The 17,874-nt window shown below is 43.2% G+C and overlaps 1 pseudogene across 1 annotated transcript in view; it reads left to right on the top strand.

Annotated features, from left to right (window-relative positions):
* Positions 1 to 16,832, top strand: part of LOC147030004 (glutathione peroxidase 3-like) — a 42,407-nt pseudogene extending 25,575 nt beyond the window's left edge. Inside the window, exons 4-5 of the transcript XR_015056171.1 lie at positions 14,681 to 14,780; positions 15,004 to 16,832. The product of XR_015056171.1 is annotated as a glutathione peroxidase 3-like (transcript). The remainder of the gene's footprint in view (positions 1 to 14,680; positions 14,781 to 15,003) is intronic.
* Positions 16,833 to 17,874: the final 1,042 nt, after the last annotated feature.

Raw genomic sequence — 17,874 nt, 5'->3', positions numbered from 1 at the left:
TAAGTGGACTCTTCATGGGTGTGTGTGCGGGTGTGCCTGCATGCTTGGTTACATGTGTACGGTAAATGGACCAAACTCGCACCCGAGCCCATGGTGCATGGCCCATGGTGCATGGGGCCGTGGTGGCGGTTTCAACATTTAACCTCAGCAGCGTCCTCCTTTGTCCTTTGTTCCTGCGGCTGTTTCAAAAGCAAATGGTTGTTTTATATGAATCGAGTCTGCTTGAGAAAAGTTGTATGATTTCTCTTTGTGAGTTTCAAAACAAAATATATTTGATAACACCCAATATCTGAGCCGTTTGATGTTTTCTAAATTTGATAACACATTAACATGTTTTCTAAATTACAGAGCCAAATTTTCTCCACCTATCACACGACGATTGACAACTCTTTATCAACAATAATGTTTGTGCACATCTCCTTGAAACATCTAAATGCAATGTTGTTTTAAAAATTTGTTTATTGAAATTCCCCCAAAACAACAATGAAAGCCATTTGAGGTTTTTGGGTTGGAAACAGTATGTACTTAGTCAGTAATCACACTGACTCCAATCAGCTGATGACTGAAAAATTGCCGATATTGGCCAAGCACTAATATATATATATATATATATATATATATATATATATATATATATATATATATATATATGTATATATGTATGTGTGTGTGTGTGTGTGTGTGTGTGTGTGTGTGTGTGTGTGTGTGTGTGTGTGTGTGTTGTTCACAAAGCATAATATATTCTCTCTGCTAAATCTCTCTCTCCATCTCTCCATCTCTCCATCTCTCCCTCTCTCCAACCCCCCCCCCCCCACAATCTCCCTATTCGCCACCTCTCTCTGTCTCTGGACATATCCAGAAATTGGTTAGATCCAGACGACGTTTATCTCCTGACATGTCAGGACGGTGTTTATATCCTGACGTGTTCGGACGGTGGTTATCTTCGAATGGCCCCTCCCCTCACACTGCCTTCCCTTCCCCTCCCCTCACATTTCCTTCCCTTCCCCTCACACTGCCTTCCCTACCCCCACCCCTTCTCACTCCTCAACCATTCCTCACTCCCCCTTCCTTCCTCGCTCTCTACCCCTCCTCCTCATTTCCCTCCCTCCTCACTTCCCTCCCTCCTCCCTCTCCCACCCCCACCTCCACCACCCTTTCTCTCCACCCTCTTTTTCTCCCCCCTCACCCCCATCGTATCCCCATCAGAGAAGTGACGGGTGGTATTTGCAAGTTGAGAAGTAAATGATGAGATAAATGCCAAATGGGACAAACTAAGCTGTAATTATTAAACGATTAAATTCACTATAACGGTAGACTCCTCCTTGTATTTCATTTTTGGGGCTTTTGGTTATAGCCACCAATGTAATTTTTGTAAAACAGAATGTTATGCACTCCCCCCCCCACCTTTGTGAAATAATTTCACAAGCTTGATACAATTACCTCCTCTCACCCCCCCTCCCCTCCACCAACACTTGCTCTTTGTAGCTTAGCCTGAAATCAAACTATGAAAAGGATAAAAAATGGTATGGTAAACGCAAATAAAATACATTAATGTACTTTTACCTTATAAGGATGAAAAATAAGAATAAAATGGTTCGAGTTAATCTCGTCGCTAAGCGGGCACAACCGAACATTTTTTAACAGCCTTTCTTTCCTAAATCGACTGTAATATATAGTTTAGGATTCCATATCCTGATATGGTTTTTTTTAATGTAAAAGATGAGCTGAGTGAGATTTGAAATGTCTCCTTTTCTTTGCCAATAACTAGACACCACAAGGTGATGACTAGACATAACTGGAGCAACTTGGGGTGGGAGAGAACTTTCTCCATCTTCTCAGGTGTGAAAGTCACAGAGTCAGGAAGAAGCATATACCAGAGAAAGACTTGACAACACATCACCAGGACGTTGATGAAGGAGGCCTTTTGGCGAGTTTAGCCTGAAGATTAGCAGGATAATGTTGTTGTTGTTGTTGTTGTTGTACAGCCCTGGACAGTTCTCTCGAACAAACCCGTGGCACGGAGACAGCCAAACTATCTCCCAGGAGCAACCCAGAGATCTCCCCCATCCAGGATTGTGTACCCCTGCCTTCACAGAGACAGGGACAGGGACAGTTCAAAGGGACTGATCGGCACTCTGACCATAACCACTTTGCCCTTATGAATCTGAGCAGCAGGTAAAACGAATGGGGAAGACTTGGCCCCCGACTTGTGTTGGGGCGTCAGGTCAGGTCAGGCATGGGAGCATGCACCGGAGCAGCACGTCGCTGCGTCCACTTTCTGCCGGTTCTACAGGGGCCTCCATCTGGCCATCCCCCAGACAGATGCCTGGCCCTTCTCCATCTCCTTGAGAGGTTGATCAACCTGTTGCAACCACGAGGAACGTGGTCCGCTCATTGACCTTCCTCCACTCACGAGGCTCCCTCGCTGAAAGAATCTGGTGAGCAGGATCAGCTTAATGAAAACGAGCCACATGTCCATACAGCCGCATCTGACACTCACGGACTATACAGATAAATCTCATTTGAGTCTCTCTCAACAGCCGCTTGTTGGACACAAAGTCCGACCAGCGATAGCCAAGGATTCTCCGAAGAGACCTGGTACCAAAGGAATTAAATCTCCTTCTGAGATCCCTGGTCAGAGTCCAAGTCTCATATCTATAGATCAAGACTGAAAGCACCAAGGACCTGAAGACTTGGACTTTCGACCTCCTGCACACGTACCGACAGCACCACACCCCACGATCTAATGAATCCATGACTCCCCAGGCCTGACCCAGACGTCCAATGACCTCTGTCTCACAGCCAGCAGAGACATGAATATCACTGCCAAGGTAAGTGAATCTCTCTGTGACCTCAACATCCTCACCACAGTTTTGGGTACAACCACTGCAAAGAGGCATCCCCAATAGTTGCAGCAAGAACCTTTATGGCTTGCCTAAGAATGAACACACACACTTGTTGTGAGCTTTTATTGACCGAAAGTTACCCTCACTCGGGTTAGCCTTCCATGTCGAGAAAGGAAACTAGCTCCATGAGCTTTTCATCTCACCATAGAATGAGGTATACTAGGTGAAATATCTGTATGCAAGATGAGCTATATGCGAGGTGAGCTGCATGCGAGGTGAGCTGCACCAATCGATACAAAATACGTCATAAGGACAAAGTGAAAACTTGTTCTAAAAATTTTTTACAAATTATTTCAAAAGGAAAAGTGGAAATGTTCTGCGTCAATAAGTATTCAACCCCTTTGTTCTGACACTCCAAATTGACCTCAGGTGCATCCAATTTCCTGTGATGGGCCTTGAGATGACTCCACAACTTGATTGGAGTCCACCTATGGCCAATTCAATTGATTGGACATGATTTAGAAAGAAACACACCTTTCTATATTAGGTCCTACAGTGGACAGTGCATGTCAGAACAGAAACTCTACCATGAAGTCCAAAAAACTGTCGGTAGAACTCAGAGATAGAATTGTGAGGAGGCATAGATCTGGGAAAGGGTACAAAACAATTTGTAGAGTGTTGAAAGTTCCCAAGAGCACAGTTGACTCCATCACTAGGAAATGTAAAGAATATGGAACTGCCCAGACTCTTCCGAGAGCTGGCCGTCTGTCCAAACTGAGCAACTGGGCAAGAAGGACCTTGGTCAGGGATATGATCAAGAACCAAATGACCACTCTGACAGAACTACAGAGATCCTTGGCTGAGATGGGAGAAACTGTCAGAAGTACAACAATTTGTCATTATGTCATTATGTCATCTCTTTGTCATTATGGGGTATTTTGTGAAGATCGGTGATAAAAATTTTTAATTTAATCCATTTTAAATTCAGGCTGTAACACAACAAAACGTGAAAATTTGAGGGGTGTGAACACTTTCTGGAGGCCTGGTGTTGGCGCAGTGGTAAGGGCAGTGGCTTGGGACCCAAGAGGTCCTGAGTTCAAGCCCCGTTGGGACACTGAATTAATATATGTATGTATATGTATATATATAATGTGTATATATATATATATATATATATATAATGTATATATATATATATATATATATATATATATATATATATATATATATATATATATATATATATATAAAACCAAGTCGAAAACACCAGGGGGTTGACTCAGCCTGCCATCCTTCCGAGGTCGGCGAAATGAGCACCAGTTGTACTGGGCCCGGTGTATGCCCCGGTTAGAATAGGTGTACCATATCCCTGTGTGTCGTAAGAGGCGACCAGGGTTGCGTCAGGAAGGGCATCCGGCGTAAAAACCTATGCCAAATCATTATGCGGACAACAAAACGAATTTCCATACCGGATCGGTCGAGGCCCGGGTTACCAACGACCGCCACCGGTACCGGTGGTCAGCAGGGTACCAGTGGAAATTGTGCTACTGCTGGGCGAAGGAGGAGAAGGAGACGGGGAAGGCGAGTCCGGAGGCAGTGGGAGAGGGGGAAGGGTAGAAGTGTGGAGGTGAGAGTTGGAACTCTGAATGTTGGGACGATGACTGGCAAAGGGCGAGAGTTGGCTGATATGATGGAGAGAAGAAAGGTGGACATACTGTGTGTACAAGAGACCAAGTGGATGGGGAGTAAGGCGAGGAGCATTGGAGGTGGTTTCAAACTGTTCTACCATGGTGTGGATGGGAGGAGAAATGGTGTCGGGATAATCCTGAAGGAAGATCATGTCAAGAGGGTATTGGAGGTGAGGAGGGTGTCTGACCGAGTGATGAGTGTGAAGTTGGAAATTGAAGGGGTGATGATGAATGTCATCAGTGCATATGCCCCACATATGGGGTGTGAGATGGAGTATAAAGAAGATTTCTGGAGTGAGTTAGATGAAGTGGTGGAGAGTGTATCCAAGGATGAAAGAGTGGTGATTGGAGCAGATTTCAATGGACATGTTGGGGAAGGGAATAAAGAGGATGAGGAGGTGATGGGGAGGTACGGTCTCAACAAGAGAAATGTGGAAGGGCAAATGGTGGTAGAGTTTGCAAAAAGAATGGAAATGGCAGTGGTAAATACGTATTTCAAGAAGAAGGAGGAACACAGGGTGACATACAATGGTGGAGGAAAGTGCACACAGGTGGATTACATCTTAAGTAGGAGATGCAACCTGAAAGAGATTAGTGACTGTAAGGTTGTGGCAGGGGAGAGTGTAGCTCGACAGCATCGATTGGTGGTCTGTAGGATGACTTTAGAGGTGAGGTTGAGGAAGAGAGTGAGGGCTGAACCAAGGACCAGATGGTGGAAGCTGAAGGAGGAAGACTGTTGCGTGAAATTTAGGGAGGAGGTGAGACAGGCGTTGGATGGTGGTAAAGATGGGTGGGATGATTGGGCAACGACAGCAGAAGTTGTGAGGGAGATAGCTAGGAAGGTACTTGGTGTGACATCTGGACAGAGGAAGGAAGATAAGGAGACTTGGTGGTGGAATGAGGAAGTACAGGAAAGTTTAAGGAAGAAGGGGTTGGCGAAAAAGAAGTGGGATAGTCAGAGGGATGAAGAAAGTCGGCAGGAGTACAAGGAGTGGCGTCGAAAAGCAAAAAGAGAGGTGGCTAAGGCCAAGGAAAAGGCATATGACGAGCTGTATGAGAAGTTGGATACAAAAGAAGGGGAAAAGGATTTATACCGATTGGCAAGACAGAGGGACCGAGCTGGGAAGGATGTGCTGCAGGTTAGGGTGATAAAGGACGCAAATGGGAATGTGCTGACGAGCGAGGAGAGTGTGTTGAGAAGGTGGATGGAGTACTTTGAGGAGCTGATGAATGAAGAAAATGAGAGAGAGAGAAGGTTGGAAGAGGTGGAGATAGTGAATCTGGAAGTGGGGTGGATCAGCAAGGATGAAGTGAGGACTGCTATGAACAAGATGAAAAGTGGAAAGGCGGTTGGCCCAGATGGTATACCAGTGGAGGCATGGAAGTGCTTAGGAGAGATGGCAGTGGGGTTGTTAACCAGATTGTTTAATAAAGTCTTGGAAAGTGAGAGGATGCCGGAGGAGTGGAGATTAAGTGTGCTGGTTCCGATTTTCAAGAATAAGGGTGATGTGCAGAGCTGTGGAAATTACAGAGGGATAAAGTTGTTAAGCCACACCATGAAGTTGTGGGAAAGAGTAGTGGAAGCTCGGTTGAGAGGAGAGGTGACGATCTGTGAGCAGCAATATGGGTTTATGCCAGGAAAGAGCACCACTGATGCGATGTTTGCTTTGAGAATGTTGATGGAGAAGTATAGGGAAGGCCAGAAGGAGTTACATTGTGTGTTTGTGGATTTAGAGAAAGCTTATGATAGGGTGCCAAGAGAGGAGTTGTGGTATTGTATGAGGAAGTCGGGAGTGGTGGAGAAGTATGTGAGGATCGTGCAGGATATGTATGAGGACAGTGTGACAGTGGTGAGGTGTGCGGTAGGAATGACGGACCGGTTTAAGGTTAAAGTGGGATTGCACCAAGGATCGACTCTGAGCCCTTTCCTGTTTGCAATGGTGATGGACAGGTTGACGGACGAGATCAGACTGGAGTCTCCATGGACTATGATGTTCGCGGATGACATCATGATCTGTAGGGAGAGTAGGGAGCAGGCTGAAGCGTGCCTTGAGAGGTGGAGGTACGCACTGGAGAGAAGGGGAATGATAGTCAGTCGGAGTAAGATGGAGTACATGTGCGTAAATGAGAGGGAGGGTGGTGGTATGGTGCAGTTGCAAGGAGTTGAGGTGGTGAAGGTGGATGGGTTTAAATACTTGGGATCAACTGTCCAAAGTAACGGAGAGTGTGGGAGAGAAGTGAAAAAGAGAGTGCAGGCAGGATGGAGTGGGTGGAGAAGAGTTGCAGGAGTGATTTGTGACAGAAGGGTAGCTGCAAGAGTGAAGGGGAAAGTATATAAGACGGTAGTGAGACCAGCTATGTTGTACGGTTTGGAGGCGGTGGCACTAACAATAAGACAGGAAGCGGAGCTGGAGGTGGCAGAGTTAAAGATGCTGCGATTCTCGTTGGGAGTGACGAGGATGGACAGGATAAGAAATGAGTGTATTCGAGGGACAGCGCAGGTAGGACGGTTTGGAGACAAAGTGAGAGAGGCGAGATTGAGATGGTTTGGACATGTGCACAGGAGGGAAACGGAGTATGTCGGGAGAAGGATGTTGAAGATGGAGCCGCCAGGCAGGAGGAGAAGAGGAAGGCCAAAGAAGAGGTTCATGGATGCGGTGAGGGCGGACATGCGGGTGGTTGGAGTGTCAATGGAAGATGTGGAGGATAGAGCGAAATGGAGACGGTTGGTCCGCTGTGGCGACCCCTAACGGGAGTAAGCCGAAAGAGGAAGAAGAAGAACACTTTCTGGAGGCATTGTATATGCTCGATGAACTATGTTATAGATGAGCTATCCATTTATGAGCTAAACATCTTATCATATGTATTCGGTAGGTGAAAAGTGCAGTATGCAAGATGAGATATCCATATCACCCCCATAAAGCAACATAAATGCTTGTCTTGCCATTTTGATTGCAAATGTTTTTGTTGTACTAAACACAGAAACATAAGAGTCGGCCAAAGGATGAAGCATAATATGAAAAGAACAGACTCTATTTACCCCGTGTATCCTTGCAGTACACTGTCCTGCATCACAGTACACGTACATTGCTGCAGTCGAGTTTATCTTTTTATTAAGATACCATTCATCCATGTTAATGTGCTCACTGAGTGTAAGTGCTGGAATTGATGCTATGGTAAATATTTTAGGTTTAACACATATTTTTCTTCTTTCCTTCATTGTCTCCCCCATTGTGCTACCCATTTCATCACCATGCTATTATTGTGGACATGCAGTTGTATGGAATGAGGGTTAAGGTTCCTGCTTCAATAAATTAATGAGTTCATCTTGATGTTCGTCCTGAATTTGTGCTCAGGTTAAAATTTAGAATAAAGTGGTTGGAGTTATCCACCGCGAGGAGTCACGAGGTGCTGACATTCCAGGCCTCACCATTCGTTGGAGTAAAAGAGGGAGAGAGACCTCCTGGAATTGGGGCAGGGGTTGATATAGAGTGAGTAAAGTCACCTATGGCCTCACAGTTGATGTACTACCAATTGAGAAATACCAATCAGATCAATGTTTTCAGCAGCATCATGATTGATGTCAAAACCAAACAGCAAATACAGATCTTAAATGGTAATTGATCTGCTGTGAAAGAAAAGAGAAGCTGACGTTTCGGGTCTTACCCTTCGTCGGAGCAAAAGAGAAAGGAAATGGTGTCGGGGTTTGTAAAAGAAGACTTCGACATATGATGTCATCACTGACGTGCTGGGAATGGGGAACACCGATCGGAAAGAGGTGTGCACATCACGCGTGACGTATTGCTCAGAGTGTGAAACATTATGAGTGACGTGTTGATGGAGAGGAGGAGCGGAGAGGAAGAATAAGAAGACGAAGAAGAGGGAAGATAGAATGAGAAGACAAACAAAGGGAGGAAATTTTGCTTCCAAATCTTGTGTCCCCAACCCCTCATTATCAGTACCCATCCTTCCCTGTCATATCCAACTGCTCCGAGACTTTTGCACCTGAGAAGGCTCTTTCAACCCTCAACTCTGACTCCACTCCTGGACCGGATGGCATCAGCTCACGTATCTAAAAAAAACCTGCTCTGCTGCTCTTGCACATCCTCTCTCTGCCTTTTCACCCTGTCATTTTTGCTGTCATTTTCCATCTGCTCGGAAATCCAACGACATCACGGCATTGCATGAAAAGGTGCAAACTGGATCCCCGAACTACAGAGCGATCAGCTTACTTCCAATCATCAGCAAGGTCATTGAATTCATCATCGCTCTTGATATGAAATCATTCCTATTCTCGAAAACCACATCTTAGAGCAGCACTTTCGTTTCAGATCAGGTCACTCCACCATGGAACAATGGATGCAGGCCCTCAATCTCAGACATGAGTTCAGGGCTGTCTCTCGACATATCTTGTGCTTTTGATTGTCTGGTATTCCTGCCTTACTCTCCAAACTCTCTGCCTCTGGCATTTTAGGCCAACTCCACACATGGCTTACTGATTTCCTCGACTCTCATAGCCAATGAGTGGCACTCAACAGAATCCTTTCATGTCCTCTCCCTATCAAGGTGGGAGTGCCCCAAGGCAGTGTTCTGGGCCCAGTCCTATTCCTGATCTTCAATGATGATCTCTCTGACTCTCAGGAAAATCCTCTTTATCGATTTGGTCGGAGGTCCTTCGACACATTACGGAAGGGAGGGGCCAAATTTGTTAGCTGATGAACACACATCGACACTTGTCCTGTCATTTTAAACTGAAACCAAACACTTATGCTTCGATGTTCATTGATGCCATAACTTGTCTATATTACTCCTGTGAACTCCTTATCGCTGTTCCCGCAACGATAACAGAAGGAAAACTTTTCATTCAAACCATTTGGCACTGATGATCAAAGGTTATTTGATGAAATGCTTTTATTTGAGTTACATTTCCAAGCTGGCCTACAAACCAGTCACTGACTGGGCATCCTCCGTCGTGCAAAGACCTTCCTTGGCACACCTGCGATCCTGACCTCATACAAAGCTTTCATCCACAGCCTGATGGAGTACTTCTCTCCACTCTGGGCAGGTGCTCCTGCCTCCCACCTTTCTTGGCTTCACGCTGTGGAAACCAAGGCATTTAGGGTCATTGGTATGTCCGACGATGGGGCAGAGTCTTTGGGCCTCTCACTCTCTCACCGCAGGCAGGTCGGTGGTCTTTTTTGTATTGTCGTCAAATCTCCAGCCTCACACGTCCTGCTCTGTCTGCAATATGTCCCCCCCCCCATATTTCCTGAGGAAGCTCAAGGTCCGCCAGCAACCCACTTCAGGTAAAACTACCAAAATCAAAAATCACTGCTCATCTTCACTCTTCCATTCCTCTTTTTTCCCTGCCCTTGGAACAAACTCCCACACTTTATTCAATCCCATCTTCCCTCCAGGTCTTCAAAACAGCCGTTCACCATCATCTCTTATCTTCTCCCATCCAAAACCACGATTGTTTCTACCCCCGCTAATCCTCCTCAAACCCACCTCCTTCAAATTCCCTGCTTTCCTTCCTGAAAGTCCCTGTCATGTGAGGACCTGAACATCTCTTTTGTGTCCACCTTGTTTACCCCGTGTACCCTGCCCATCCCTCTCCCTTCCACAGATCTCCCCATGTCTCTGTTCCCCTGTTTTTTTTCCTTCCCCCCTCTCACCCCTCTCATCTCCTGATATCACATGATGGATAGTGTCCTGTTCGGTGAAAATGACGAGAGACTGGTTTACGCATTATCACTATGGTTATTTCTGATATGTTGCGATGTTCACAAAAACAGTCTCGCAGCCGTCGTCCAGTTTCACTGTGATAAAGTTTGTTGCAAAGTGAACAGGAAATGCAGTAGATAAATCGGTGAGAGGAATTTGTTCGTTATTGTCAGGTTTTGTTTTTTGAAGGACATTTTGTCCGTCAAATGTGGGGACACGGGTCTTTGTCAATCTCCTTTAGTGTCTGCCCAATCGACGAAGAAAACACACTTGTTGTTCTTCCTTTGACCAACACATCACTCATGACGTGTACATCCTCAGCAATACCTCAATCATGTCGCTTTCACCTCGGTTCAATAGGTATTGCTTTCCTGTAGCACGTCAACGGTGAGGACACCCACCTTTATCAACCCCTACCCCATTCCTGTGTCTCTTTTACAGGGGAACTGTCTGTGATGAAGGGTAAGGCTAGAAATGTCAGCACCTTGTGATTTTTTTTGGGGTTTTGTTGTTTTGTTACTGTGGATAACTATCCATTTTAGTGTTATGTTTTTATTCTGTTGTTCCACCAATGCAGACTGCTAGTTCTGTGCTGAAATTATCAAACATCATTTGTACTGAGGTTAGCCAGGGCAGGTCTTGTTGTTTACAATGGAGTTAATGTTCAGCTGAATAACTATAGTGTACAGGAACATTTGCCATAATATCATGAGACTGTATTTGGGCTTTTAAGTTTTGCTGAAACTGTAATAATGGGCCTTGGTGAAACTGAACAAAGCTATTCTGAATCTGTGTCAATGGATGGGAAGTAATGGCGGTTCAGACGTCCATCTTGACTATGCCCCACGGAAATTTGTCTCGATCGCCATCCTCCATATCACGGTTTGATGTCCATCGATAATTCGAATTATCAATTCCATGAGCATGAATTCTTGTGAATAAACATCTGTTAATGTTATTACATTCAGTTTTGCATTTGTACATCATGCATTGTCTTGAGTTGCTGGAAACTTGGTATCAAATCTCACCCATAAGTCGTGAAGCATAAGAAAATGGATGCCGGTTTTAAATACTATAACTTATGCAGAGAAGCCATAGCTCCAAGTTATAAAGCTCTGGCCTATTTGAATAGTTTATATTAAAATTAATGTCCACTTTGTACAGTTTTACACAATCTTTTGATTGACGAAAAAATATTTTCACGAAAAAAATAGGTGACCACTATATTCGTTATTACTTGGCGAAATCTTCGATTTTGTCAAGTATGTTGGTCTGTTCCGTTTGTTGGTTTGTTTGTTTGTCCGGTCGTCTACAGCCCAAACGGCTGGACCAGTCGTTCTAAAATTTTTACACCTGATAGGCAATCCACCTGATACGGTCCGTGTCCAAACCCCATCTTAATCGGACTAAACGTCGTGACGTGACGTCACACAACGTGAAAACACATTTTTGGACAGAACTCGTAGCGACTTCCGGTTGACGCCAAATTAAACTTCATTCAAATATCTAAATGATTACTAAATGCATCTTATTACAAATTACGCATAGTTTTCGCAAGCGTATGACGTCAAAGTTTTGCCTCTTGACGTCATTTAAAAAAATATATTCACGCTCGTGTACAGCCGAAACTACTGAAGCAATCATTCTCAAATTTTAACACGTGATAGCCAATCTTGCTGAAATAGTCTGCGATCAAATCACGTCATAATCACACTTAACGTCACGACATTACGTCAAAAAAGGTGAAAACAAGCTTTTGAACATAACTCGGTAACCGGAAGTTGTAGCGACTTCCTGTTGACGCCAAAACAAACTTCAATGGAATATCTAAATGTTTTAAAATGCATGTTACTACAAATTATGGACAGTTTTCACAAGCATATGACGTCAAGGTTTTTAGCTATTGGCGTGATTTAAAAAAAATTCTATTCGTTCTACAGGTCACAATTCTTAACCGATTTGGATGAAATTTTAACAGCCGATAGAAATCCACAGTGCAAAAAGATATCTGACTTTTGGTGATGTTCAAGATCAGGATCTGGATTCTGCATCACTTTATATTATCGCCCATTATAAACCAATGGGGAATTTTGTGAATTATACATGGCTATTTCTCAAACAGTTTTGCACTTATTATATTGAAATTTTATACTGTCTATTTATGCATGTAATATTAACATGTGTGCAAAGTTTGATCGAAATTGACCCAAGGTCAAGGTCAGGGTCACCCAAAACATGAAAAACACACACATAAAATACATATTTTTGTTTTACAACATATTTCAAACCTGATAACGGGATCGTAAAGCTGGTTGAAAAGCAATGTTCCAAGGTATTTTCAAATATTTTCTACGATCAGAATGAAGGCAACAAGCACCGATGATAAGTTGTTGAATGTCACATGGTGGCTTTAAATGAGTTGTGAAAATTTTCAATCTGCTGCCGTTACAATGACAACGCGCGCCTGATATTTGTTATTTGTGACGTCGCGTCATTTCATTAATGTACGAACAAATAAACACCACACATTCCATGAAATTACAGCTTGGACCACCACACGGAAAGGTCAGCTAATTCGCCAAGTGTCATGCTAAGCACGATTTTTCATTTACTTGTTGTGTGTCTGTCTGTATGTCTGTCTGTCTGTTGGGTAGTCGATCTCGTCGAAAAAAAAAAAATTTCCAAGAATGTTTTTTTTGAGATTTGTTCTACCCTTATTATCAGTATTTAAAATGGCGATTTCAGTTAATACAATGGCGATTTCGATGAAACTGGGTTGGTAGGTTCATAACATGACCTCGTTGTGTGCAAATGAGAACCGTTGCAATGGACACCACCGTTGCCTAGCAACGGGACTTTGAAATTTTTGAAAAATCATAAAAAATTTATTTTTTCGAAAATCAAAAATCAGGCCATGAGCGACTGTGGGCAGTACATTAAGCCATATTGTCAAAATATTCCAGCCGGATCCTATGAAAACTGTCGGAGAAGATAGACTTTGAATGAACCCTGGTCGAAAACAATAAAAAAACGAAGTTCGTTATATCTCAGACTATGAGTCAGATATACATGAAACTGGTATGGAAGGTTCATGGTATGTCCTAGTTATGTGTGAGAGAGAACCGTTGCTATGGACCCCTCCGTTGCCTAGCAACGGCCGAAAAACCTCTAAATGTGGGGGCATTTTAACGAAAAAACAATCTGCAGCATTAACCCTTGAAGCTAGAATCATGAATTTTCTTGTGATTAATCCTCAGGTCATTCCCCATCGAACGGGCCCATCGCGTCAGGTTCTATTGGGTAGGCGACTACCCATGTCCGCTTACTGGCTTGTCTGTCTGTCTGTCTGTCTGTCCTGAGCATAGCTCCGTGGGTTTTGATCCGATCCTGATAAAATTTTGGTGGGAGGTTTATATCATGATCTAGTTGTGTTTTCCTGAGAATGGGCATGGTGCGCCCATTATGGGCGGAGCCACGCCCAAAAAACATGTGTTTTTAGGGGGTAGCTGATTTCAATTTGCATCTTCTCCGAGGGGTTTGTCGAATCTGGCAGGGGTTTCGGTATTTGGTTAGCCCAATGGCACCTGCATAGCCCACAGAGCTCTATTTTTCATTTTCGTCCCAAGGTCAAGGTCACAAGGTCACGAACTTGGAAAATTACGAATTTTGACATAAAAGTCATACGACCGCCCAAACTTTGAGAGCGAGGATGACAATATTTTTTATGCATAATCTTGAGGTCATTCCCCACCTAAAGTCTTGAAATTTTTGCTCTATCTCGAACACCTTTCCCGTGGCGCCCCCTTCAAGTTTGTTTTTACGCTGATTTCATCAAAGTATGGATAATCCGAGGACTGCGAAATGCCATATAGCCTATATGACGTTATATTGTTCCTGGAATGTTCCATATGAAGTTTTGCACCAAAGGTCATAATCCTTGACCTTTGACTTTTAAAGTTCACAAAGGTCAAATTTTCAAAGTTGTGGGAATCGAACCGGGTTTTCGACCTTCTTCAACGAACTCACTCCAATAAGCTATAGCACGTATCCTGCTTCCTTATTTTAATGTCCAAAACATTGTTTTGTGACCTTTAAAGGTTATGCAAAGGTCAAATTTTGAAAGTTTCGTTGTTGAACGAAACCGGGTTTTCGACATTTTGCAGCTAATAACCCGTCACTCGTACCACATCATGTTGATAATTTTTATGACTTGGTCAAACATTATCACATTGTCTCATCCTTGACTTCTGAAACAATCTACATCGTCAAATACCGCTCGTGAACCATCGTCGTCTTCAGACTTGTTTATATTAAAATTAATGTCCACTTTGTACAGTTTTACACAATCTATTTGTGTTTATATTTATTCTACCACCCACACTTGCCCATTCTCCCCACTCCAACCCTGCACCCTGAACAAAGGCACGTCCGACCCGGACGAGGATTTGAACCAAATTTTCAGATTTTCCAGAAAAATGATGTCAATGGTGAAAATGAGCAGCCTTTATTCACCTTTCTGAAGGTATGTAATAAACAAAAGCCAATTCAGTAACTTCTTGTTTTTTCTTTATTGCTGTTGGCGTTCACTTTCGTAGAAAAACGGTTTTTGATGAACTGTCAGTTTTTGACGTGTTCGACTAAAACCTTGAATAAAGTGCCTTCATCTTTAAAAAGGAAACCTTGCCAACCTTTATGATTGAATGGAAATCGAATTTTCACAACTCACCAACTTGTTTGTTGTGCAGAACACATGCCCTCCTGTTGGAAGCTCTTTTGGCGATCCTGTGAACCGGCTCTTTTGGAAGCCAATGAAAGTCAGTGACATCAAATGGAACTTCGAGAAGTTTCTTATTGATCCAAACGGCAATCCAGTTCGGCGCTACTTTTCTCGAGTGCACATCGGTGATGTGCGAAAAGACGTCATGTCAATAATTTCTCGGTGGAAATACGCACAGAGGAATGGCGGATAAGTGATCGAAACATAATATTACAACAGCATGCATAAACACTGCAATGTTCCCAATTTATCGAGGTTTTGATTTCATAAACATATCTGGTTTCAGTTTTTGATTACATAAACACACGGCTGAAAATATGCAAAGCATAATGAAATGTTTCCCAAGAGCCAGGCTGAGAAGTTGGAATCATGAGAGGTACCTGCGGCTGCAGTGTAATTTAGCAGGCAGGGGCTTTTGTAATTTTACGAAGGCGGTTTAATCTGGATGTGGACTTTTTATTCAATAAAATTAAAAAGAAAGTAGGAGCTTAAACTTCCCCATTCTCTTAAGGTAATCCCATGCATCCGTTAACATGCTTGTCGAATCAATGTGCCAGCACCTTGATGCCATCTGCGTAGAAATCTTTGGAATGGGATCAAAGCCAGAGCAGTGTTCATCATTCATAAACGTAATGCTTTCCAGATGTCCCTAAGTGGTCCAAAAGAGATGAAAACCACAAAGTGGTGAGTTTGGACGATATGGGGATGATTTAGAACTTCCCAACCCATATATGCAATAATACTCGAGTCCCTTGAGATTTTTTTTTTTTTGCATTGCACCAACATTGTTGAATTTCAAGTGAGTATGGATTATTGTTTCCATGCTTCCAACACTGACATCCAAATCTCCTGCAATTTCACGTATCGTAGTCCAGATGTTCGACATAATCATGAGTTCAATGCTTTTCATGTTTTGTTTGAGTGAACGTAGTTGGCTGCAAGTGAGAAGACTCAAGATTGCTCACCATTTCATGGCCATTTTTGAACTCACTGCAACATTTAAACAAACTACATGAAAGACATGCATCACCGAATGGTGCAGAGGGTGTTCTGTGAATCTCAGTTGGTTTCATGCTCTTCTTTACAAGGAACTGAATGATGTGACTGTTCCACAGCCCTCAAGAACTTTGGCTTCCATCTTTTCTTTTCTTTTTTAACCCAGAATGTTGTTCAGTGTCAATACCACTTTCACTATTGCTTGCTCAGGGTGCACAATATCATTGCACATCAATTCAGTATTTAGTTATTGATTTTTACACATTCTCCAGTAAAACGTCCACATTAACCATGAACCGATTGAGTAGCTAATAGAAGATTTGTAATCAATTATGTAGTTTTTATTTAAACGTAGCTTCGACATTGTACTTAACCTGAGCCTTATTCTGCAAACACTGGATGCAAGGGGTTGTATTTTAAGAAATTAGCACTTCGAGAATTTATAGCCATTCATTAAATTCACATTGTTATTCCCCCTTCAGAGTGCATCGACAGCATTTGTATGAAGTGTTGCCACCACACACTCGGTCTTCATGCTTCAATATGTCTGGGGTAAATGAAGGGCAGGTCTCAAACCACAGCCGTGGAAGATCTTGCCTCTGACATGCTGTGTGGGACATCAAGACAGCCGGACGGGTTTCTTTAGTGCATTCAAGTCTTGTTCGGCTGCATGTCGCATGCTGTAGACCCAGGCGATAGTTGGAAGAGTGAAGATTAAGTTTGAGTGGAGGCACTTCTTCTCGACAACAACATGAATGTCAAGGCTTTGGAGGGTATGAATAAACATCGCTTGACATAACAGCAGCCGCCTCAATACTCCGTTTTGTTCTTTCTCTTTTTCTTCCATTATTTCTTTTTCTTTGGTTGTTCCTCACATGATAAAAGTTGCATTAAAAAGTCATAATTTAATCAATGATTGGATCATGGGGTTGAGAGATGGCTTTCCAAATTGGCAAATGACACTCAACTCGGAGGTAAGCAAGAAAGTGAAGATGGGATCATCAGATTCAGGAAAGTCCAGATACTTTAATTGATTGGGCAAAAGATTGGCAGATGCAGTTTAACACGAAGAAATGTGAGATGATGGGGCTGGGTAAGAATAACGGAATTGGGGATTTTTAATGCAAGGGGCAGTCTTCGAGCTTGTGACACGAGAAGGATCTGGGGGTCATAATAGATCCTGGGGGTAAGCAGAAATCACATTGCCAGGCAGATATAGTTAAAGCTAACAGGGTTTTAGATTGCATTCACATTTGGATCAATTAGGAATGAAAAGAGGTTGTGTTAGCTCTGTGTAGGAATTTAGTGAGGCCTCTTCCAGAATATTGTGTAAGGTTTTGGTCACTGCATCTCAGGAAGGACACAGTTACCATAAAGTGGGTTCAGCGTCGAGAAACTATATTGATCCCAGGCCGAGCTCGACGAAGCAACGATGAGCGGCTGCAAGAGGCAGTACATTCTACATTGGAAAGGATACAATTGCAAGGGAATCTGATAGAGATGTTTAAAATCATGAAGGGTTGGGACAAAATAATTGCAGAACTTTTTCTTCTTCTGCAGAATAGGCACTGACAGGATGAAGGGGTCACAGTGTATGGGTAAATAAGAGGAGAGGTATGACGACGATAGTGAGGTCGGGGTCTTTCACTCAGAGTGGTGAATGCATCGAATAGTCTTCCTGCAAGGGTTGTAACAGTAGTCAGTGGATAATATTAAAATTGAGTTGGATAGGTATCTCAAAGTAGTGGGGATAGGGAAGTACTTCTTCTTCTTTGTATGGCTGAACAGCTATTGTCACAGTTTCAGTTGTAAGTCCCATAACCAGTTCAATACCCTGCTTGGG

The sequence above is a fragment of the Eptatretus burgeri genome, chromosome 3 (genome assembly GCF_056783735.1).
Source record: "Eptatretus burgeri isolate ZD-2024b chromosome 3, Ebu_testis_v1, whole genome shotgun sequence".
NCBI lineage: Eukaryota > Metazoa > Chordata > Myxini > Myxiniformes > Myxinidae > Eptatretus > Eptatretus burgeri.
Note: the sequence above shows the minus strand (reverse complement) of the source record. Positions and strands in the feature narration are given on the sequence as shown.